Here is a 24,509-nt window from a genome sequence, read left to right as displayed (position 1 = left end):
AACAGTTCGCCGGGAACCGTTCGCCGGCGAACATAGCGTGTTCGCGATGTTCGGTCCGCCCCCTATTCGTCATCATTGAGTAAACTTTGACCCTGTGCCTCACAGTCAGCAGACACATTCCAGCCAATCAGCAGCAGACCCTCCCTCCCAGACCCTCCCACCTCCATGACGAATAGGCGGCGGACCGAACACTATGTTCGCGGGCGAACGGTTCCTGGCGAACTGTTCGGGACATCACTAGTGAACAGTATTTTATCAATAAACAACTTTTAATTCAGATTCTCACTTGTGAATCATGGTATACACCTGGTTCCCTTACCATTATTACTCCTTCACCCTACTTGCCATTATCTCTCTGTCTATCATCCTATTGGTCAGCTTACCTTAGATCCCACCTTGCTTTCTATTGACCTCTCTCCCATTCACCCTGACCTGCTTTGCCTTGGATTGGTTGGCTGCTGTTTATTATTTACCCCCCTTTATTAATATGTTCTTTATATCTGCCTGTGCAGAGCATTTACTATCTCTTCTCCCCAGCAAGCTGCTGGTAATTATTTTTAACACTGTCAGTTCCAGATGTATCTGTTGGTAGTGTTTGATTAGCATGTTTGAGTAGCACCAATGTGAGAAGTCTTGTTGTGTATACTCCCCTGTCTGGGGGTGTGTTGAAACACTTGAGTGACTTAGAGATTTATTAATGTAAGAGGGAATTGAGAAATTAATTGTAAAATTAAGGCTAAAATAGCAGATAAAATATAGCTACTATTTTTCCATGCCTGCAATTTTCCATGTCGGCGATTTTCAGTGTGGGCATTTTTCAGCTTGGGCATTTTTCCGTGCCTGCGATTTTCAGTGTGGGCATTTTTCTTGTGCGCTTTTATGACAGTGGGGGGTTTTCTGTGAGCAATTTTCATGTGCGCTTTTTTCATAGATGAATATTTTGCAGTATGCTGATAAGCACATTCCCACCATCTGGTACAAGTAAAAAAGGAGAACCAGTAATTTTATATTTATGCAGTGCACAAATCTACATTTCACAAGACTGAAATTAATTCCATGAACCATTAGGCATACTTTGCCACTTACAGAGGCCCCATTGTCCTAAAATCTAAGATCAGTAAACAGTGTTATAGATAGGCGTTAAGGCAGGGGTTTTCAACCCAGTCCTCAAGGGCCCCTGGGTGTGTCTAAGGTGTTTAGAGTCTTAGAGTCTAAGGTGTTTTTTAATTTTTCTAAACAACTTAGACACACCCAGGTAATCCCTAAATCCTGGACTGGTAGGGGGTCATTGAGGACTGTGTTGAGAACCCCTGCGTTAATGTATTTGTTCTGGGGAGTATAATCATTCCCTGCAGTCTTTTCATGCAAACACTGCCTTTTCAGAGAAGAGGCAATGTTTACATTGCCCCCTAGAGACACCTCCAGTGACCACTCCTCAGATGGCTACTAGAGGTGCTTCCTGAGACAGTGCTGCACAGTAACTGGATTTTCCTCATAGAGCTGCATTGATTCAATGGTGCTGATTGGCCAAAACTGTGTTTGACGCCGCCCCCATCCTGCCTCCTTGACGATTTCAGCCAATCCAGTGCTTTCCCTATTGGAAAGCATTGGATTGGCTAAAGCGCCTACATTCTGATGAGGTCACCAAGGAGGCAAATCGGGGACAGAAAGCACCCCTTCTAAGGGGGCTAAAGGGGGCAAGCCACCTAAATGGTGGTTTTAACCCTATAGGGTCAAGAATACATGTTTGTCTTCCTGACCCTATAGTGTTCCTTTAACCCCTTACGGACATATGACATGTGTGACATGTCATGATTCCCTTTTATTCCAGATGTTTGGTCCTTAAGGGGTTAAATGTCCATACCTGCTGCCCTTTGCTCTTATAAGGAATGAGATTAAGACTGCAAAAGTACAGGGTTTCTCCATAGTCGATTCTTACAGGCACACTTATGAACACAGGAATCTCTATTCAATTATTATTGTAAGACCAAACAACAAAGGATAACGCAACTGCAAAGCTGTTCATGTTTCTAATAAAAAAACTTCAGTCTTTCCATACTCAGGCAAAAGCAGTATTGCCAAAGAGCCATAACCTTAAACTAGTTGAGCTGAAGACAATGCTTCAACTCAAATGAAAGATACATGTTCAAGTCTTACTCTTCACATATAATGCAGTGAAGAATTCTGATTTTGAGCCCAGGCTTCACATTACAAATTGGTAGACAAGAACTACAACAAATACAGGATTACTGACTAAAGAGGAAATTGTAAGAAAATCTAATTCACTTTGAATGGTATGATAATGACTATAATCGTATGCTACCTGGGATGACTTACACCCGCTATTAGATGTAATCTATATGTCTGGATAATTATAGGCTCAGTTGGCAAAGGGAAACGTGTAGAGATGTGTTTGTAAAATTTCTAAAGTATATTTTACCTTATTTGTCCTAAATTTGTTCGATTTTGGTTGTAAATGTAAAGACTGATTTATTAGCAATTATGGTGGAAAAACTTGCCAATGTCACAGCAAGTAAATGAGTTGGTTAGTTTGTAAAATAGCACTGGAGCTTGTAAATTCCAAACTTGGAGGTGTATGTAAAGCTAGAGACTGCAGGCTTGGTGATGTAAAATCGGTGCTTTGCAGGAGGGAAATCAATTAATACAATGGGTGGACTAACAGACACGTAATTGTAACCAGACAAATGGACGTACAGAAACAGAAGGGTTGAGGGCCCTGCTCAATGAGCTTACGTGCTAGAGGGAGTGGGGTATAGTGACAGTAACAGAGGGATTGAGAGCCCTGCTCCATGAGCTTACGTGCTAGAGGGAGTGGGGTATAGTGACAGTAACAGAGGGATTGAGAGCCCTGCTCAGTGAGTTTACGTGCTAGAGGGAGTGGGGTATAGTGACAGTAACAGAGGGATTGAGAGCCCTGCTCAATGAGCTTACGTGCTAGAGGGAGTGGGGTATAGTGACAGTAACAGAGGGATTGAGAGCCCTGCTCCATGAGCTTACGTGCTAGATGGAGTGGGGTATAGTGACAGTAACAGAGGGATTGAGAGCCCTGCTCAGTGAGTTTACGTGCTAGAGGGAGTGGGGTATAGTGACACAGTAACAGAGGGATTGAGGGTCCTGGTCAGTGAGTTTACATGCTAGAGGGAGTGGGGTATAGTGACACAAAGGCTATAAGTAGGGGTAATGAAATAGGTTGCTAGAAAAATATTCACTGAGAACTTGGGTTATTTTTGACAGTTGCAGGAGAGGAGTCATGGGGGGGGGGATGAAAACCCGCTAACAGTTTAAATTATATGCTTTCCTGAAGAAGTGTGTTTTCAAAGATTTTTGGAAGGAGTGGAGAATAGGGAATCAGCTAAATAATGATAAAATAATATTATGAGGATGCAGCAACCCACAAGGACAGAGGCGGCTCTCTAATTAGGCGGTTTAGGCGGCCGCCTAAGGCCTCGCGCTGGCGGGGGCCTCACGGCCGCCTAAACCGCCTGTGGGCAGAGTGTGTCAGGTCCTCGGTCTGTGACCGAGGACCTGACACCAGGAGGGGGCCCGGCGGCTTGCCCGGTATGCCGCCGGGTGCGAGGCCCCTCCTGGCTGCCCGGCCACCATCGCAGACACTGGTCTGCAGCTCCGCAGTGTGCAGAGCTGCAGACCATGTGACTCGCGAGAATTGGCCAATCAGAGCGTTGCCGCGGGTTACCACGGCAACGCTCTGAAATCTCGCGAGATTACACGGAAGCAGTGGCCACCGGACCACCAGGGAGCCCACTGGACCACCAGGGAAAGGTAGGCTCTCCCTCACCATCACCCCCCACCACCCTCACCATCACCCCCCACCACCCTCAGCCTCACCCCCACCACCATCCTCACCCCCCACCCCCTCAGCCTCACCATCACCCCCACCCCCCTCAGCCTCACCCCCCACCCTCACCATCACCCCCCACCCCCCTCAGCCTCACCCCCCACCACCCTCAGCCTCACCATCACCCCCACCACCCTCACCATCACCCCCACCCCCTCAGCCTCACCATCACCCCCACCCCCCTCAGCCTCACCCCCACCCTCACCATCCCCCCCACCACCCTCACCATCACCCCCCACCACCCTCACCCTCACCATCCCCCCCACCACCCTCACCATCACCCCCACCACCCTCAGCCTCACCATCACCCCCACCACCCTCAGCCTCACCATAACCCCCACCACCCTCAGCCTCACCATCACCCCCACCACCCTCAGCCTCACCATAACCCCCACCACCCTCAGCCTCAGCCTCACCATCACCCCCACCACCCTCAGCCTCACCATCACCCCCACCACCCTCAGCCTCACCATCACCCCCACCACCCTCACCCCCACCACCCTCACCATCACCCCCACCACCCTCAGCCTCACCATCACCCCCACCACCCTCAGCCTCACCATCACCCCCACCTCCCTCAGCCTCACCCCCCACCACCCTCAGCCTCACCCCACAGCCTTACCATCACCCCCACCACCCTCAGCCTCACCCTCCCACCCTCACCATCACCCCCCACCACCCTCAACCTCACCATCACCCCCGCCCCCGAAGCCTCACCATCACCCCCCTAAGCCTCACCATCACCTCCCACCACCCTCAGCCTCACCATCACCCCCCACCCCCTAAGGCTCACCATCACCCCCCTAAGCCTCACCATCACCCCCACCACCATCACCCCCACCACCTTCAGCCTCACCCCCCACTACCCTCCCCATCACCCCCACCACACTCATCCCCACCCCCTACCACCATCCCCACCCCCAGCCTCACCCCCACCCCCACCCCCCTCTGCCTCACCCCCCCACCCTCACCATCACCCCCCTCCCCCCTCAGCCTCACCCCCCACCCTCACCATCACCCCCACCCCCTTCAGCCTCACCCCCACCACCCTCACCATCACCCCCCACCACCCTCACCATCACACCCTCACCACCCTCAGCATAACCCTCCGTCACCACCCTCAGCCTCACCCCACTCACCATCACCCCCCTCTCACTCTCACATTACCCCCTCTGACATTACCCTCTCACTCTCACATTACCCTCTCACTCTCACATTACCCCCCCTCACTCTCACATTACCCTCACTCTCACATTGCCCTCACTCCCACATTACCCCCTCTCACTCTCACATTACTCCTTCTCACTCTCACATTAACCCCCTCTCACTCTCACATTAACCCCCTCTCACTCTCACATTACCCCCCTCACTCTCACATTACCCCCCTCACTCTCACATTACCCCCCACTCTCACATTACCCCCCCTCTCACATTACCCCCTCTCACTCTCACATTACCATCACCCCCCTCCCTCTCACATTACCATCACCCCCTCCCTCTCACATTACCATCACCCCCTCCCTCTCACATTACCATTCATCCCCCGCTCCCTCTCACCATCACCCCCGCTTCCTCTCACCATCGCTCCCTCTCACCATCACACCCCCGCTCCCTCTCACCATCGCACCCCCTCTCCCCCGCACCATCGCACCCCCTCTCCCCCGCACCATCACACCCCCTCTCCCTCTCACCATCGCACCCCCTCTCCCTCTCACCATCGCACTCCCTCTCACCATCGCACTCCCTCTCACCATCGCACTCCCTCTCACCATCGCACTCCCTCTCACCATTACCCTCCCCTCTCCCGCTCACCATCACCCCCCCTCTCACCATCACCCGTCTCTCCCTCTCACCATCACCCCCCCTATACACACAACACACTTCAAGCAGCTACCCCATACACATAGGGTCTCAGACAAAAACGCAAACATGCTCACAGAGACATACATTCACACACACAAAGATACTCTGTCAGACACACTCTCAGGCACATACACAGGTAGACAGTGCATCAATGTGTATATGTGACACTTTTTTGTTGGTGGGGCCTCATGTTTGCATTTCGCCTAAGGCCTCATAAAGTCTAGAGCCGCCTCTGCACAAGGAGTTCTGATATAAATAACCTCCACGAAATCAAGGATAAAAATCCAAAAGGTGCAGGTGCGCAATGTTATTTGGAAAAATAGTAACCAGAGAAATATACTTGAACAGATAATATGTGAAGTATACCAATATATACACACAAGTATATGCAGAAAAAAAAACAAGATCAGTGAGCAGCTGAAGCATGCATAAAACACCAAGTGGTCAGGCAAAATATATACAATATAATGTAAACAGCAAATTTATACTTGCACTTGTACTTGTACACAGGAACAGCTTAATCTAAAATACATAAAAACAAGAACCTAGTGCAATATTGTAAAACAGTCTTTTGTAGGGTATATGTAAAAGTATAAAACTCACAATTGTGGAGATGGTATTTCGGCCTACTGTGAATGGGGAGGCATATTCTAGTAATCGTAGGTCACATTTAGAATCAGTGAGAATTTGCATAATTAAATATAATAAATAATACTTTATCTCTGTGCTGCTGAGAAAACACGTTTTATAAATAATGCATTAAGATTAAAAAAACACAGGACTGGGAAAATTTATATTGAATTATTTTTATGTTTAATTTTCAGCTTAATTTGGTAGAAATCCACCTTTTTTTACTCTCTTCTGTTTCCCTAGTTTTTTTGCTAGGTTTATTACACTGTTTTTGTCTGTTTTCAGTTCTTTTTTTTTATTTGCTTTGAGGCTTTTCCTGGCAGTCATCTTAGTATACCCAGTATCTTGTTAGACATCTTGGTGCACCCACGATGGCATTCTGAGGGGAATTTGTTTTACTGATGTATCCACAAGATATTCACAGGGTATCCTCCTTTCTGTCTCCCTTTTATGGCAGGCTCCTCTTGGTCTCTTCTCTTCTTTATGCAGCCAATGGTAGCCAAAGCTTTATTTAAAAAGGGTGCTGTCCACAAGACTCTCTGCTCTGCCCCCTCATGCGCCGGTTAATGAGGCCTGGGGCTGGAATATGACGTCAGTGCATCTCTATGGGGAATGTTCAGCACCTCCATGCAGAGTGTGTAGATCCTGAACACAGGAAACACCTCAAGTGGCCTTCTCGTCCGAGTGACAGCCACTAGAGGTGTTACTAGGAAGCAATGTAAACACTGCCTTGTCTCTGAAAAAGCAGTGTTTACATTGAAAAGCCTGCAGGGACAGGCTATAGACCCCAGAACCACTACATTAAGCTGAAGTGGTTCTGGTGACTATAGTATTCCTTCAAGAATTGTATTTTTGTCATTGAATATAAAGCTTAGTAAGTTTTAAAAAAAAAACCTGGCTCCTAACTTTTTTAGCTGGCTCCTTGATTCAAAGCAAATTTGTCAAGCCCTGATATAATGTATACATTTTGCAGTTTACTGATTGGCCAATTTTCACAACCTCTTGGTTCATCTGAACCATTTCCCCCAATATGATTGCATGGACAACATTCTCTAAGCAGTCAAATGGACAAATTTCAGATGAACTGATTCACCTGATTCACCTGAATTATCTTGCTTTTTGTTAGTGTAAACAAATGCACACACCTACACACCCTGGGAAAAAATCTGAAAAGAACACTCCAAACACCCTAACCACTATAGCCCAATGTAGTAGTTATGGTGTCAGGAGTGTACTAATGCTCTTCCAGTTTAAGTATTTGAATGTTTCTGAACAATTTGACAACTTACCTTGGGTTACCCGTTGCTTTGACCACTAATCAGATACAGATAAACCTAGCTGTTCTGTCCACTCTGATCCTATTAGAAGCAAACACTTTTGACTTATGGCAGTATAAATAGAATTATTATTGAATATTACACACATGGACAGGGAGTCCCCCAAAAAAAGATGTCTAGGATTTTATTTTAGGTGGGTGAAAGATTTAGGGCTTTAAACGTCATGGCCTAAGTATGTGACAGCTGGGAAAACTAACCTTCAACAAGACAGCACAGTGAGGGTATTTTTATGATAAGCAACTTTATTAGGAGATGCACTACCATTGAGTCTTCTGTAATCTGCATCTTCTAATGTAGTATTTGAGAAAAAAATGTGCAAGATTCAATTTATTTCCTTGTCTTTTTCATGCCACAATATGTAAACGTTAATAGCCAATCAGAACTTAATTTAATATTGTTGGATAAGCTTTCCAAATCATTAAATATTTTTAATATTTTTGGATACATTTTTAAAATAGCTTAATAGTATTAAATATATTTTAATTATGTAACCCCTTAATTAAAAAGGCAATTGTACAAGTTCTGACTAAAAAAAAAAAAATAAATCCTGGAATTTGATCTATATGTCTGTTCAATCGTAATTTACCTCTTTCATATGCACCCACACCTATCATATATCACTTTGTTCACGGAAAATAAGGCTTTTATTTCACATCAAATATTTATATATGGGACATAATTTAATATGAAAAAAATATAAAAGAGTATGAGAATTATTAAAAGGTCTGCATGGCATTTTCACTATGAATGTCAATACTCAGCATTTACTGCGATAAAATACAAGTTTGTGTTCAGCGATGTCTCACAAGTACAACAGTTTTCCTTATGTACAGGTTTTATGATGTTTTGGAAAGTTACAGGGTCAAATATAGGAATTTCCCATTTTCAGTTTATACACATTGAAATTTGCCAGATTGGTTTGCTGGGCCTGTGTCGCCTTTGAGACCGTATGGCAGCTGAGAAATGAGAATTACCCCCATCATGGCATACCATTTGTAAAAGTAGACAACCCAGGGTATTCAAAATGGGTTATTCCAATCTTTTATAATAGTCACTCAGTCACAAACCCTAGCCAAAGTTAGTGTTTATAATAGTTTTTTGCATTTTTCACACAAAAACTACATTTTCACTAATGATATCATTGTCATTATACATTTCACTGCTCTAAAACACTCATATTTGTGTTCACTTATGTCTCATGTGTACAACAGTACCCCATGTAAATGTTTTATAGGGTTTGGGAAAGTTACAGGGTCAAATATATGACTTGCCCATTTCAATATTTATACCTGTAAATTTGACCAAATGATTCTCAGTGCCTTTGAAAGAGTACGGCAACTTGGTTAATAACATCTTCACTATTAACAGGGCACCTGTTCTAAAGAAGGATATTATTGCACTAGAAAAAGTGCAGAGGCGGGCTACAAAATTAATAAAAGGAATGGAACATATCAGCTATGAAGAAAGGTTAACAAATTTAAACCTATTTAGTTTAGAAAAACGTCGCCTGAGAGGGGATATGATAACATTATACAAATATATTCGAGGCCAATGCAAACCATTGTGTGGAAATCTATTCACAAACCGGACTTTACATAGGACACGAGGTCATGCGTTTAGACTAGAAGAAAGAAGATTCCGTCTAAGGCAAAGGAAAGGTTTTTTTACTGTAAGAACAATCAGGATGTGGAATTCTCTGCCTGAAGAAGTGGTTTTATCAGAGTCCATACGGATGTTCAAACAGCTACTAGATGCATACTTGCAAAAACAGAATATTCAAGGATATAATCTTTCCATGTAGGGTAATAACTGCTTGATCCAAGGATAAATCTGACTGCCATTCTGGGGTCAAGAAGGAATTTTTTTCCTAGCTTGTTGCAAAATTGGAAGTGCTTCGAACTGTTTTTTTTTTTGCCTTCTTTTGGATCAACAGCAAAACCATATGTGAGGAAGGCTGAACTTGATGGCCGCAAGTCTCTTTTCAGCTATGTAACTATGTAACTATGTAACTATGGCATACCGTTTTCAAAATTAAGCAACCCAGAGTATTCCAAATAGCATATTTTGAGATGTTTGGTGTTGGCACTTTATCACAAATACAGGCCCCATTTGGTGTTTATAGTTTTACATGCCTCTCAACCATCCCAAATTCATCAGGACAGTCACGATTTCCATGTCCTGTCCTGCAGTCCATCCTTAGTTCCCTGCTGTCATGCCTTTGGGGACACTAAGGAACTGCCCCTAACAATCAAAGTATAGGTGCATCATAAGACTCACTCGCACTATGATTAGGGCATTTGAATCTGGCAGGAAGCACTGGGGCAGTGCTCCATGAATGTCCTGCCCTCAGTGGGCAGGCCTGCATGATTGAGTTAAAGGCTGACCTGATTGTGTTAATGGTGTATTTTGAGATATTTGATCTAATCATTTTATCACATATGCAGGCCTCATTTGATTATACTTTTTCACACACATAAACTTCGTTTTCACAAGCCATTACATATTCCAGATATAACTTAGAGAAATAAAACCTCAGTATTGTGATTTAACATTGTCTCCTAAATATAACAATACCCCCATGTACCGCTTTTCCATTTTTTTTTTTTGAGTAGTCACAGGGCCAACTATATCAGATTGCGATTTCAAAGTTGGAAATGTGTCAAAGTGATTTTCTGGGCCTATGTCAGCTTTGGTAGTAACATTTCCACCATTATGGTATACCATTTTCAAAAGTAGGAAACCCAGAGTATAACAAATGGCATATTTTGAGATGTTTGGTTTAGTCACTTAATCACAAATACAAACCCCCCATTTATTTGTGTCACACACATAAATTAAATTTACCATAAGTAGGAGACACAGCCTAAAAAGGGAAACAATTATGACTGGTCCATGGACTCCTATCGAAGTAAGTCACAGGGCAGGGCCCCTCCAGCAAAAAAGCAGAAGAAAGGGGTGAAGAAAGCTAGATTTATGGGGTGTCTGTAGACATATACTGAAGCAACAGCATACATAGCTGGGTACACCTTTTGTCATCTCTTGCTGCTTTTAGAGACTCCATTTCATATATCTTATCTACATTTGATTTTTCACTGCCAGAGGGTGGGAGCAGCCAAGGTTGTTATAATGGCCTTGGCTGCATTGAATAAATGTCTTGTAAAAGATTATTTGTATTTCTAAACTGGTAGGGGTAAAAAGTAGAGCAGCATAAATTCACAAATTGGGGGGGGGGGGGGGGGAGGAGGTTGTAACAAGGTTTATTAATGTGTAAATTTCAAATTAAAAAAATAGGACACACTCTTTAAAGATAAAGCATTTCAGCAAGCTAAAGTGCTTTAGGGGTCTGGAGTGTCCCTTTTTTAAGTTATGAGTAATTATATAGACTATTAAACATGTTGAACAAAAAAGTGTCATATTTTAACAGCCACATTTTCAGTTGTAAATGCATAGCTTAGTGACTATAATTCCAGTAATACAACACAAAACGCGACTCTATACGACAGAAGGCAGTATAAGAAAATGATGGACATTTCCATTTACCTGTCCCAATGAAATGTTGGGATATATAATAATGACATGAGGTCCCCCGTAAGATAAACAGATGTTTCTCATAAAAATGACAAATGCATATACATTTTAGTTACAGACTGAGATGATGTGTCTCACCAGGGTGATAAGAGATCAAACCATATGTATCTTTGTCATCGGGCCATGTACATCAATCCAATGAAATCTGCTGTGCATAGGACTTTTATACAGCTTTTCACACAAAATGAACAGAAACTGGCTTGTGATTAGCTTACACATTGCAAACTTGTAATGGTTACTCTAGATTGGCAATAGGATACCTATGTTGTATTTAACCATTTTACTTAAGATTCTGTTTACATACAACAAAGCAAGGACACTTTAATTATTATTATTATTTATAAAGCGCCAACAAGTTCCGTAGCGCTGTGCAATGGGTGGACTAACAGACACGTATTTGTAACCAGACAAGTTGGGCGCACAGGAACAGAGGGGTTGAGGGCCCTGCTCAATGAGCTTACATGCTAGAGGGAGTGGGGTAAAGTGACACAAAAGGTAAGGTTAGGGTAGAAAAGTAGGTTGCTAGGATAATATTCATTGTGGGCTTAGTGTTTTGTTTTGATGACAGTTTCATGAGAGGAATCAGGGTGCGGAGAGGGAAAGCTGTTCACAGTTTAATTGATATGCTTTCCTAAAAAAATGAGTTTTTGAAGATTTTTTGAAGGAGTGGAGATTGGGTGAAAGTCTAACAGAGAGGGGAAGGACGTTCCATAGGAATGGTCTTTAAGGTGAGCATCAGGGGTAGGAGTACAAACAGAGGTTAGACTTAGGTCTCCGGAAGAGCGTAGGGCCCAAATGGGACATATTTGTGTATTAGTGAGGATAAGTAGGTCGGAGCAGCATTGTGTAGAGATTTGTAAGCAAGTATCAGGATCTTAAATAGAGTCCTATATCTTACAGGAAGCCAGTGTATGGACTGACAAAGGGGACTGGCATGGGAGGTTCAGGTGGACAAGAAGATGAGCCTCGCCGCCGCAGTCATTATAGACTTAACAGGGCAAGTTGGAAACACGTAAGACCACTGAGAAGGGGATTACAGTAGTCAAGGCGAGAGAGGACAGAGGCATGGACAGGCACTTTTGCCGTATCAGGCATTAAATAGGGTCGGATGCACGCAATGTTTTTGAGATGGAAGCGGCAGGATTTGGCGATTGATTGGACATGAGGGGTGAAGGAGAGGTGGGAGTCAAAGAGAACACTTGGACAGCGAGTCTTAGAGGTAGAGCGGATGGTTAGCGCTATTGACTTGGAGGGACACAGACAAGGGAGTAGCAAAACTTGAGAGAGGGAAGACCAGAAGTTCTGTTTTGGACAGGTTCAGTTCAAGGAAATAAGCAGCCATCCAGTTGAAAATAGCAGAAAGGCAGTCAGAGACACGAGTCAAGAGGGGGGGTGAGAAATCAAGGGAGGACAGATACATTTGCGTGTCATCTGCATAGAAATGATAATGGAAGCCGAAGGAGTTGATGAGTTTACCATGGGAGACAGTGTAGATTGAGAACAATAGGAGACCAAGGACAGACCCTTGGGGGACACTGACAGAGAGGAATTGGGAAGAAGAGGCAGAGCCAGAGAAAGAAACACTGAATGAGCACTGGGAGAGGTAGGAAAAGCACCAGAGAAAGAAACACTGAATGAGCACTGGGAGAGGTAGGAAAAGCACCGAGATTAAGGAGGATGAACAGAAGCTGTTGGTGATCAACAGTGTCAAAAGCAGCAGAAAGGTCGAGGAGAAATAGGATAGAGTAGTGGCCATAGGATTAAGCAGAGATAAGATCATTGTATACTTTTGTAATAGATGTTTCAACAGAGTGTTGAGCACAGAATCCAGATTAAAGCGGGTCAAGCAGAGAGTTGGATGCGAGCAAGTCTGTCAATCTCCCATACACAACTCTCTCAAGGATCATGGAAACAAACGGCAGTAGCGAGATAGGGATGAAGTTGGATGGGGAATTAGGGTCAAGTTTGGGCTTTTCAGAATGGGGTTACTGTTGCATGTTTAAAGGGTAGAGGAAATGTGCCAGATGAGAGGGAGAGATTAAATATTTTAGTGAGAGGCAGAGCAAGAGAAGGAGGCAAAGTGCAGATGAGAATAGGGAATAGGATCAAGGGAACAGGTGGTAGGGCGAAGGAACGGAGAAGAGCAGAAACCACTTGTACTGTAGTGGGTGCAAATGAGCATAGGACAGCTGAGGGAATGTGGTTAGGGGAAAAAATGGTAGGTGATGGAGAGAGATGAGAGATCTCTTCTCTGATTGTAGAAATCTTCTCAGTGAAGTGAGTTGCAAAGTTTGTGGTGGTCAAGTTGGTAGGAGCAGGAGGCATGACAGGGTGAAGAAGAAAGTTAACAGCAGTTTGGGCTCGCAGGAGAGTGTGGTTATGAGTGTATTGAAGTAGTTTGTTTTTTTTGAAGAGGAAAGAGCCAGACTGTAGGAGCGCAGCATAAATTTATAGTGGAGGAAGTAAGAAGCAGTGTTCAGCAGTTTTGGAACATTTTTGGAGGTATCGGGTCAACTTGATGTGCCAGGACTGTAATTGGGGGCACTTAGTGTGTTTCAGTGTAGGAGGTGCCATGATGTCTAGTTGAGAGGAGAGAGTGGAGTTGTAGAAGGAGGTTGCAGTGTTAGGGAAGCTGATACTTGAGATGGGTGAAAGGAGACTTTGGAGGTTGGTGGATAATTGCTGAAGGTCAAGACAATGGAGGTTTCTGCAAGACTGATGTGGTGAGGGTTGGTGTTTTATTGGTAGGGGGTATGCGGATGTCAATGGACAGCAGATGGTGCTCAGATAGAGGAAATTAAACATTGGAGAGATTAGAGGTGGTACAGAGGTTGGTGAAGATGAGGTCAAGAGTGTTTCCTGCTCTATGAGTTGATGAATTAGACCACTGTGTGAGTCCAATGAAGGAGGTTATATAGCAGATGAGAGGCATCAAGGCAGTTAGGGTTGTAGATTGGGATATTAAGTCCCCAAGAATGAGGGAAGGAGTGCTAAATGGGAGGAAAAGGGTAGCCAGGAAGAAAAGTGTCTTAAAGTAATCTGTCAGATTGAATTCTATTATATTTGATGTAATGCCATATAAAATACATAGATATCAGAAAAATTTTCTTCATATTTGAATATGGCTTGACAGAAAAACAAATTAGCTTAAAGGAACACTGTAGGCACCCAGACCACTTCAGCTCATTGAAGTTGTCTTGGTGCTGTGTCCCTATTGCACTTATTGATGCAATGTAAATATTGCAGTTCTCTAAGTCTGCCCTCAGTGGCTGTCTGCCAGACAGCCATTAGAGGGCTTCCGGAATCGAAACTGACTTTTGGTTCATTATCTGGTGCTGGACGTTCTCATGCTCTGCATGAGGACCTCCAGCGTCAGATTTTCCCCATAGGAAAGCATTGTAGGGTTAGAGGGATTTAACCATACTCACACTGCAATCACCCTGTAGGGTAAAGAGTTGTTTGCAATGCTAGCTTCCAGCACTGCAAGCAACTCTTAAAAAAATGGCTCCAAGTAATGTGTGGTGTGTTCCTGGATATTACAGAGCCCCCAGTAATGTGCAGTGTGTACTGGGATATTACAGAGCCCCCAGTAATGTGCAGTGTGTACTGGTATATTACAGAGCCCCCAATAATATGCACTGTGGACTGGGATAATCCAGAGACCCCAGTAATGTGCAGAGTGTACTGGGATATTACGGAGCACCCCCCAGTAATGTGCAGAGTGTACGGGGATATTACAGAGCCCCCAGTAATGTGTAGGGTGTACTGGGATATTTCAGAGCCCCCCAGTAATGTGCAGTGTGTACTGGGATATTACAGAGCCCCCCAGTAATGTGCAGTGTGTACTGGGATATTACAGAGCTCCCAGTAATGTGCAGTGTGTACTGGGATATTAAATGTACCACCTACCCTTGTTGCAGACCACATGGAAAAGGCACGTTTCTTTCCAAGCCAGTTTAGTGAATGCGGATTCACTGATTGGCTGAGAGCGTTAGCTGACCACTCTTAGCCAATTAGCAGCACCACTGCACTTCCTGAATCTAAAAAAGAGGATGCTGCCTAGGGAGTGGACATCGCTGCTGGAGGCAACTTTGGGGTTTACCTATTCAAGAACGGTTGAACCCCTTGAGTTGCAACTGAAGGGCCTCTTGGCACCATCACAAATTAATTTAGATTAAATTGTTTTGGTGATGGAGTGTCCCTTTAAGGTTTGAAAAACAGGCAGTGCCATGTGAAATTAGGTAGTGGTACATTTTGGTAAAATAATAAAGTTTCTGGTAAAATGTTCTAAAATTATATAATATTCCATTTTATATCCTAAATTTTAAATGACTAACTAATCCTAAATTCAAAAGAGTGCATAAAATTCCCCCGTGAAACATATATTCATGTCATGAAGCAAACTATAGTAAAAGCAAGTCACGAGGAGTAAATAATACATGAAAAAACAAGCAACATAAAATCAAAAGAGTGTTTGAGAAACAAAATTGTAAAGTGGCTCTGTCACCTCAAACTTACCTTTCTCCAATTGTTTCCTCTAGTCTTTAACTTTCAGAATCTGTTCTTTTCTTCATTTCTGATCTATTTTTCTTTAAAACCCAATGTCTAATGTATTTTTCCTACACCTGACAAAGCTTGACAAACATTGGAGTTTAACAATTAATAAGCTTTTGATGAATTGTTACAAAATATGTTTACTGTGACTTCTTGTCCCTTTTGGTGTTGAGTTTGCTTAGGGTATGACAGTTGTATGAATGTGTCAATAATAGAGATGTCCCGAATAGTTCGCTGGCGAATAGTTCCCGGCGAACATAGCTACGGCGGGTGAACATATGCGATGTTCCGTCCGCCCCCTATTCGGCATCATTGAGTAAACCTTGACCATGTACCTCACAGTCAGCAGACACATTCCATCCAATCAGCAGCAGACCCTCCCTCCCAGATCCTCCCACCTCCTGAACAGCATCCATTTTAGATTTATTTGGAAGCTGCATTCTTAGTGAGAGGAGGGACATGGTAGCTGCTGCTGATTTAATAGGGAAATCGATAGCTAGGCTAGTGTATTCAGTGTCCACTACAGTCCTGAAGGACTTATCTGATCTCTGCTGTAAGGACAGCACCCCAAAAAGCCCTTTTTAGGGCTAGAACATCAGTCTGCTTTTTTTTTTCTGTGTAATCTAATTGCAGTTGCCTGCCTGCCAGCGTGTGTGTCAGGCTCACAGCGTATACTGTGCCCATTTGCCCAGTGCCACCACTCATATCTGGTGTCACAATAGCTTGCATTTTAAAAAAAACCAAAACTTTTTTGACTGTAATATAATAGCAGTCAGTTTCCTTCAAACGTTTGCGTTTCAGGGCCTGCCAGAGCACAGTGTCACACCAGTGCAACTCATATCTGGTGTAACAGTAGTGTACATTTAAAAAAAACCTAGAAATTTGACTGTGAAATAATAGCGGTCAGTTTCCTTCACACATGTGCGTTTCAGAGCATGCCAGGGCACAGTGTAACACCAGTGCAACTCATATCTGGTGTAACAGTAGTGTACATTTAAAAAAAAAATACTATTTTGACCGTAATAGATTAAATAGCAGTTAGTTGTCTGCAAGCGTGTGTGTCAGGCCTACAGCGTCTACTCTGCCAACTTCTGCCAGTGCACAGTGAAACTCATATCTGTTGTCACAGTAGCTTGCACGCATAGTACCACTAATCGAAAAAAAAATGACAGGCAGAGGCAAGCCACCCCGCAGGGGCCGTCGTGGTCATGGTGCTGTGATTCCCTTTGGCCCTAGAATAATGCCGAGTGTTCAGAGGCCACGTACCCTGAACTCGAAAAGTTCTGAGGACATAGTTGACTGGCTAACACAGGACACCCAATCTTCTACAGCTTCCGCTTGGAACCTGGACGCACCATCCTCCTCCAGCTTAGCTTCGGGCACCTCTCAAGTTACCACTCGCCCGCCTGCCGCCACCAACAACACTAGCACCACAGCCGCTTCACTTGATCTGTAAGCAGGGCCGGACTGGGGATACAAAGCAGCCCTGGAAAAAAAAATCTATGCCAGCCCCATAAGTCATTGCGCCATATATTGTCGCATGTAATATGTAGGGCTATGTCTTGCCACCCCAGATGATTGATATATATATATATATATATATATATATATATATATTGCTTTTTCCAATATAAAGTATTGGTCCTTTCAGAGTAAAACATTTAATTATACAGTAAGCATACTCACATGCAGACACAGACAATCTCACTGACACTTATTGATACACAGCCTCATAGACAAACAATTTCACTAATATACATAAGCTCATTGGCATAAAAACACAAGCTCACTCACTAGCAGGCACACACACACATGCAAGCAAGCTCACTCACTAGCAGGCGCACACACACACACACACAGTTTAATGTAGTGGTTCTGGTGTCTATAGCCTGTCCCTGCAGGCTTTTGAATGTAAACACTGACTTTTCAGAGAAAAGGCAGTGTTTACATTGCTTCCTAGTGACACCTCTAGTGACAGACACTCAGACGATCACTAGAGGTGCTTCAGAGTCGGAGGCGTTCCAAAAATTTGTAGCTATTGGGACACCGCTGTGGAAGGTACCCGGCCGAAATTTAGTTGCACAAAAGGCAATCCCCAACCTGTACTCGATTGTGCAAAAGGAAGTAATGGCATGTCTGGCACACAGTGTTGGGGCAAGGGTCCATCTGACCACTGATACCTGGTCTGCAAAGCATGGTCAGGGCAGGTATATCACCTACACTGCGTATTGGGTAAACCTGCTGACGGCTGCCAAGCATGGACTGCGTGGCTCTGCAGAGGAGTTGGTGACACCGCCACGACTTGCAGGCAGGCCTGCTGCCACCTCCTCTACTCCTCCTACTCCATCCTCTTCCATAACCTCCTCGGGTGAGTCCTCTTCTGCTGCTGCGTCTTGCTCCACATCAACGGCACCCCCCCCCCAGCTCCCCAGGTACTATTCCACATCCCGGATACGGCAGTGTCACGCCGTCTTGTGGTTGACTTGCCTGAAAGCAGAGAGTCACACCGGACCAGCACTCCTGTCCGCCCTGAACGCACAGGTGGATCAGTGTCTGACTCCGCACCAACTGGAGATCGGCAAAGTGGTTTGTGACAATGGAAGAAATTTGTTGGCGGCATTGAATTTGGGCAAGTTGACACATATGCCGTGCATGGCACATGTGTGTAATCTGATCGTACAACGCTTTGTGCATAAGTACCCAGGCTTACAGTACGTCCTGAAGCAGGCCAGGAAGGTGTGTGGCCATTTCAGGCGTTCCTACACGGCCATGGCGCACTTTTCCGATATCCAGTGGCGAAACAACATGCCAGTGAGGCGCTTGATTTGCGACAGCCCGACACGTTAGAATTCAACACTACTAATGTTCGACCGCCTTCTCCAACAAGAAAAAGCCGTTAATGAATATTTGTATGACCGGGGTGCTAGGACAGCTTCTGGGGAGCTGGGTATTTTTTTTGCCACGTTACTGGACGCTCATGCGCAATGCCTGTAGGTTCATGCGTCCTTTTGAGGAGGTGACAAACCTAGTCAGTCGCACCAAAGGCACCATCAGTGACATCATACCATTTGTTTTCTACCTGGAGCATGCCCTGCGAAGAGTGCTGGATCAGGCCGTAGATTAGCGTGAAGAGGAAGAGTTGTGGTCACCATCACCACCAGAAACAGCCTTATCAGCATCGCTTGCTGGACCTGCGGCAACGCTGGAAGAGGATTGTGAGGAAGAGGAGTCAGAGGAGGAATGTGGCTTTGAGGAGGAGGAGGAGCAAGACCAACCACAACAGGCATCCCAGGGTGCTCATTGTCACCTCTCTGGTACCCGTGGTGTTGTACGTGGCTGGGGGGAAGAACATACCTTCATTGAGATCACTGAGGAGGAGGAACGGGAAATGAGTAGCTCGACATCCAACCTTGTGCAAATGGGGTCTTTCATGCTGTCGTGCCTGTTGAGGGACCCTCGTATAAAAAGGCTGAAGGAGAACGACCTGTACTGGGTGTCCACGCTACTAGACCCCCGGTATAAGCAGAAAGTGGCGGAAATGTTACCAAATTACAACAAGTCGGAAAGGATGCAGCATTTGCAAAATAAATTCAAAAGTATGCTTTACACAGCGTATAAGGGTGATGTCACAGCACAATGGGAATCTAACAGGGGAAGAGGTGAAAGTCATCCTCCTCCTCCCATGACCACGCCGGCAAGGACAGGACGCTTTAAAGACGTGTTGTTGATGGAGGACATGCAGAGATTTTTAAGTCCTACGCATCGCCACAGCCCTTCGGGATCCACCCTCAGAGAACGACTCGACCGATAGGTAGCAGACTACCTCGCCTTAACTGCAGATATCGACACTCTGAGGAGCGATGAACCCCTTGACTACTGGGTGTGCAGGCTTGACCTGTGGCCTGAGCTATCCCAATTTGCTATAGAACTTCTGGCCTGCCCCGCTTCAAGTGTCCTGTCAGAAAGGACCTTCAGTGCAGCAGGAGGTATTGTCACTGAGAAGAGAAGTCGCCTAGGTCAAAAAAGTCTAGATTACCTCACCTTTATTAAGATGAATGAGGGATGGATCCCGAAGGGACTGACACTGGGCGATACATTTGACTAAAAAAGGCCTGATGAGATGAGCTGCCTTGGGCTAAAAATGGTCCACACGCTGCTGTATTTTAGCTCTGAATGCCGGTTGACTTGCGTGACTTATCCGCCACCAACTAGGGTTCAAGCCGCAATGTTTTAGGGCACTTTCTGCCTGGGAAACAAACATCAATTTTTCTGGCCGCTGCTATAGCAGCGGCTGCAACAATACCTAATTTTTCAGGCATGTGTACATGCCTAATTTTTCGGGCCTCTGGTGCTGCACTGTGACTTCAAAAACCAAACCAAAAAAAAGGCACATAACAGGGATTAAACTGATAGGAATAGTACTACTTAACACACCACTCCTATCTGGTGACACATTAGAGTGCACACGCAGTGCCCCAAATTTGAAGTAGGAGGACCTACCAAGCATCTTTTTTCATCTCCCGCTTCCTAAAAACGATGCCATATACACGTCCCCTGAGAGGGCGCCAGCTCGTTATTCTCTTAGGCGCCAGCTCGTTATTCTCTTTTTCAGTTCACTAGGGACACTTTACTGCACTATGGGCACTTAGACCCACTCTTTGTCTTGCACAGTGTTATTCCTAGCTAGCATCTGTGATGGGAAATCAGGCAGTCATCTAAACGTTTAGATTGAGCTTTAGCTTAAAACACCCTTGAAGGTGTTTAATGAGATTAGGGCTAGTTTAGAGGATTATTCTTAGACCTCTGAGTCTTTATAGTCCTTCTACCTATCGAGCATTTCTGGAAACTAGCTAAGAGAAAGGGTGGCTGTGTGTCTGTGATACATTTAACTTGACATCACCTTATTGACACTTTATCACTCCGGTCTCCATACTCTCTGCCTATACCCATTTATTTAGAGGGAATTTCCTTGCCCTTGCCAATATTATATAATAGGTAATAGTATTACCATTATTACACAATTAGCCACTATAGGGGAATGAGTATAGTATCCCTTTGTTATTTATAAATGATACAATAAAGACTTTTGTCCATTACTCTGCTTTCCCTTTCTCCCTCTATTATACACCTATTCTCACTAGGATTTGTAGGTATCACTTTATTATAGTTGTCTAACCTTTTCCTATGCCAGTTTAGATCTCCTTCTTGGGAGATTTTTTCTTTTTTCATTTATTAGCATACTTTCGGGGACCCTTGTTGTTGTACGTGACTGGGTGGAGGAAGAGACCTTCAATTACATCAGTGAGGAGAAGGAACGGACATGGCTAGCTTGGTATCCAACCTTGTGCAAATGGGGAGTTTGCGGTTGTGCAAATGGACTGTTTGCGGTTGTTTGCGGTGCGTTAAACGGGGAGTTTGGTCTGTCACTGTGAAGCGGGCGTAACCCTTACACTACCTGATCGATACAACATCATACAGTAGGTCCCCCCCCTCATTATTTTTATGGCCCCCACCCACCGCTCACAGGTGGGGGCGGGCGGGAGGACAATAGGTCCCCCCACCATTGTGATTTATGGCCCTCACCCACCACGTAGGGGTGGGGGCCAGGGGGGAGCACAGTAGCCCCCCCCCTTATCCTTATTTACTGAATATTCCCCTGTATAACAATGTTTGGCATTTAGTGAATATTCCCTTTTCTGCTCTGTGTCAGTGTCTATCAGGGTCTCTGAGGACAGGTGTCAATCCATATCTGCCAAGTGACCCTATGTAGGGGGAACAGTCCCTATTCTGCTCTGTGTCAGTGTGTATCAGAGGCTCTGAGGACAGGTGTCAATCCATATCTGCCAAGTGACCCTATGTAGGGGGAACAGTCTCTATTCTGCTCTGTGTCAGTGTGTATCATGGTCTCTGAGGACAGGTGTCAATCCATATCTGCCAAGTGACCCAATGTAGGGGGAACAGTCTCTATTCTGCTCTGTGTCAGTGTGTATCAGGGTCCCTGAGGACAGGTGTCAATCCATATCTGCCAAGTGACCCTATGTAGGGGGAACAGTCCCTATTCTGCTCTGTGTCAGTGTGTATCAGGGATCATTAGGATAGGTGTCAATCCATATCTGCCAAGTGACCCTATGTAGGGGGAACAGTCCCTATTCTGCTCTGTGTCAGTGTGTATCAGGGTCTCTGAGGACAGGTGTCAATCCATATCTGCCAAGTGACCCTATGTAGGGGGAACAGTCCCTATTCTGCTCTGTGTCAGTGTGTATCAGGGTCTCTGAGGACAGGTGTCAATCCATATCTGCCAAGTGACCCTTTGTAGGGGGAACAGTCCCTATTCTGCTCTGTGTCAGTGTGTATCAGGTTCTCTGAGGACAGGTGTCAATCCATATGTCAAGGTGTCAATCCTTATGTCATATGTCAGGTGTCAATCCTTATCCTTTGTGATTTAGGAATGTTAGGTGATTCATGCCCTTTATGGATTAAAACCTGCATCAACGGGGGGCGGAGCCTGCTACCAGACCCGAACGGACGCCATTTCAATTAGCTCCCAACTATCTCAGCCTAATCCTACCGATATCACGATTTCCAGCGCCCATCCAGCCTTGCCACCTACCGCACGGGCACAAGCACGACTCACGGTACCACCCGATGCCTTTTTTCCAGCCGCAGCGACTACAGAAAAGGAGACGTAAAAACGGGGCCTACCAAACGCCGTCGAGCCCCGGCCTCGCGGAAATCCTACGCGGACACCCGGCAGAACTCGGGGATTCCACCTACCCGTGGGAAATACCCACCATCCCTGCCCACACACCAGCCATGGGGCGCCGGTCCCAAAAGCCACAAGGTACGTCCGGGGACAGGGATATAGGGGCCATGCTGCAACGGCCTGCTACCTCTAAGCCAGCTACCATGCCAGACAGGCCGGACTTAGCCCGGGCACCCAACACAGCCCACCTGAGCCCCAATCCAACTGGCCTCCCTCAGAACAGACAGCAGGACAAGGCACCCAGCATAAGACAGCCTGAACCTGCCTCCCCTGAGCCCCTCCAGGCACCAACACCCGCAAGGCCGCAAACCCGTGAAAGCCTGGGCTCTGACTCTCAGGAGCACCCCCAGGCTCTACAGCAGATAAGTGCACACATCACAATGTTGCACAGACCTGACTCCCCAGGGCCTTCACAGGAGCCACTGGCACGTCCACTGGAGTCCACAGATGACTCAGCTCCAACCACCAAACGAGACCTCAAAATTCTCCTAGCAGAGATCCACAAACTCCTGGCAGCCGACTCAGCCATCCTCAAGACTGAATTACACACAGTCGCAGAAAGGGTGCGAGCCACGGAGGAAGAAGTGGTGTCGGTTCACACTCACATGAACCAGATGGAAGACACCATCAGACAACTCCAGCAACAACACACCTACCTGGCGATTAAAATGTCGACTTTGGAAGACCGACAACGCCGTTCCCACATTAAAATCCGGGGCATACCCATGGCGATCTCTGCCGACGAGCTGCCGCACTATGTCAGGCGCCTCTTGAATACTGTGTTACCACACTCACTCGTAAAAAAAATCATAATCGATGGAGTATACCGCTTACCCAGCGCCCCACATATAAAATCTCCACCAGCCAGAGATGTTATCCTCAAATGTGTCTCTATACAAGATAAACTACACATAATGACGGGGCTGAAAGGCAAGACACCACTGCTATTTGAGAATTCATCATTGACATTCTTCCAGGACCTGTCGAAAGCTACTCTCTTGTGGCGCAAATCCTATGGACCACTCACCACACAGCTACGTTCAGCGAATATCGCCTACAGATGGGGCGCTAACGGAACTTTGGAGATAACACATAAAGGATGCACTCATGTCCTGACCTCAGTTGAAGGAGCAACACCCCTCCTGGACACCCTGGGACTGACTAGCTCCATGAACGCTACACGACACAGACCTCAAATAACGGCCGAAGACCCGGAGAACACCGACCCGTTTGAGCCGGGACACAGCGGATCACAACACCCCGTCCCATGACCGGTGTGAATTGGCACCACCTGCCTCTCTAACACAACAGTGGCATACCTTCCCTGTTCGGACATTAATGTTTGATATTGTTTATTGTCTTTTGCTTTTTCGTTCTGGTTCTTTAACTTACACTCACTACCAGCGCTTTAGGTATACTTAGGCTTCACAACTACAGGTCCAAGACCGCTTAACCTTCTACCAGAGGGCCACAAAACGGTTAGCACCATAAGATTCAGCACAACCTGTGCCCACACATTTGGCGTCTTCGCATCCAACCTCCCCCCCCCGTTACCCCCTTGGTTAGGGGTACTCAATCAATGCTAAAGCACCACCTGCGACAGACTCCCTCACTCAGCTCCACATAAAGAGCTAGACTTACGAACTCGGTGTAAGCGCAACACAGGCACACCATAACCGCACTAACGCACCACCGCCCACACGGAGCGCCAACACCAGCAGACCCATAACCCGCACGTGCTGACACCAATCACTCAGCTCCACCCTACTCACGAGGGTATACAAAACATACGAACACATCTAGATAGCGCCTCATATACAGTTTCATATGTTGATGTTATTTCTGACTACGTTATTGCTTGACCCAAAATTTGGTGCAAACCTTAAACGATATTCTA

This window comes from Pelobates fuscus, chromosome 10, assembly GCF_036172605.1.
Source record: "Pelobates fuscus isolate aPelFus1 chromosome 10, aPelFus1.pri, whole genome shotgun sequence".
Lineage (NCBI taxonomy): Eukaryota > Metazoa > Chordata > Amphibia > Anura > Pelobatidae > Pelobates > Pelobates fuscus.
Note: the sequence above shows the minus strand (reverse complement) of the source record.